Here is a 1,881-nt window from a genome sequence, read left to right on the forward strand (position 1 = left end):
GCAACTGATAATCAAAGACAGTTTTATTGGGAAGTCTACCATTTGGTGATCCCAGGATATTTCAAAGAAGTGGAACCTAACTGCTTAAAGTCAAGTACCGGTAAGTGAAACGAGCTAAACTCGATAATTCCACAATGCAACCAAAATATATTGTACTTGTAAACAGTTACTCGCATGCTTCATATTGCTAGAATTGGCTGGGGCTTACGTCAGAATATCAGTTATAACTGTTAAGAGACCAATTGCCGCGTACCTTCTGTGGTTATCATTACGCTCCTTGCTCCTGAACCGTATTCCTTAACGGTCAGTATGACCCTTGACCAAGTATCAGACCTTTCCAGTGTGCCATTCGTACATTTCGTTTGAACCACTGTGCCATCAGATCTTTCTAGAGTGAGTGTTATTTGGTATGTAGATCCAGAGGTAGCGGGAGATCGCAGTGATAAAGAGAACTGTGAAAACACAATTCATGAAAGGAACTCTTTCATCACTGGTGGATCCGGGGGTGGGGGGGCACCCCCCCCCCTTGAGAAGCAAAATTAAAATTTGTAATGTACAAATGCCATTAAAACATAGGTGTGCCCCCTCGTTTGAAATTGAAGACCATCTTTTTTTTCCTACCTCTTTTGTTTGGCTGGTCGATTGTTTTCGGGCACGAAATATCCTTAATTTGTGGTTGAACTTTTTTTTACGTGTCAATATTTTTCTCCGAAAAATTCCCCCCCCCCCCTCTTTTGAAAAAACATGGATCCACCCCTGTCTTTCATGGAAACCAATGGAAAATGATGCATATAGAACTAAGCATGGACCACACTAATATTTAACCTGCAAGATGTGAACTACATGAATATAAAGGCCACTGCACACCTTACGACTAACTGATCAACGATCTAGTTTTCCTCATTTCATGAAAATGTCAATGAAAAGTATCTTTTTATTTGAGGTTCATATTAATGGAAAGAACCCTAATAACAATTCGGATGATTGCAAGCCTGTATTCTGAAGTAAAAGCCAATTTAGTTTCAAATCGTAGCCAGTCGTACGATAGTTATGATGTCATTACGAAGAGATCATTATTTTATTCTAATAAGGATGATAGCATAGTCACAGATTTGAACATAGATATCGGTACGAAGATTTAGAATATTAAACAGTAAGATATTACATGTTTCAATAATTATTAGCATCAAATTCTACTAGGTTTCATTCAAAAAATCGCATCGCAAAGCAATCTTCAGGTGTGCTATGGCCTTAAGGACTACATAAAATGTACCAATGTGAAATGTTTTATCGCTGGTGATCTAGGTGGCTACCATTTCAGGAGGTGCACTGGTTCCTGCGCATTCAATAACTTGATACCCTTGAAAATAACATAATGCAATTTCAATGTTAATATGCTTTCTTCAATGATTCAGTTCAGACTTTACAGTGTTTCTAGGAAGGACTTAATTCTACCTGAACTGGTGGAGCTTTATCAAGACAGCTCACGTCGAAGAAATCCTCGAGATTCATGTGATATTCATAAACACCATTTTCACCGGTTAAGACCAGTCCTGTGACGCAGTGGTAAGAATGAGAAAAAGGAAAGTAAATTCACTTTAAGATTTATACTTTCAAAGAATGATCAGCTTTTCCCTTCTTTGTGTGAAAAGCAAAGGAAAATAATCATAATCATATATGACCATACTACTGGAATAACCTTATAATCATTTATGTTCTGATTCATTAGTAAACTGATTGAAAGTTATTTTCAATAGGAAAACTCTAAGTATGAATATATAGTCTTGAAGTATATGTACATGATTCAGAGAAAATATATCATTCACTAGATTCTAACTCGGTTACCATGGTTGCAATGAAACAATAAATATAGACCTTACT

The sequence above is a fragment of the Lytechinus variegatus genome, chromosome 8, assembly GCF_018143015.1.
Source record: "Lytechinus variegatus isolate NC3 chromosome 8, Lvar_3.0, whole genome shotgun sequence".
NCBI lineage: Eukaryota > Metazoa > Echinodermata > Echinoidea > Temnopleuroida > Toxopneustidae > Lytechinus > Lytechinus variegatus.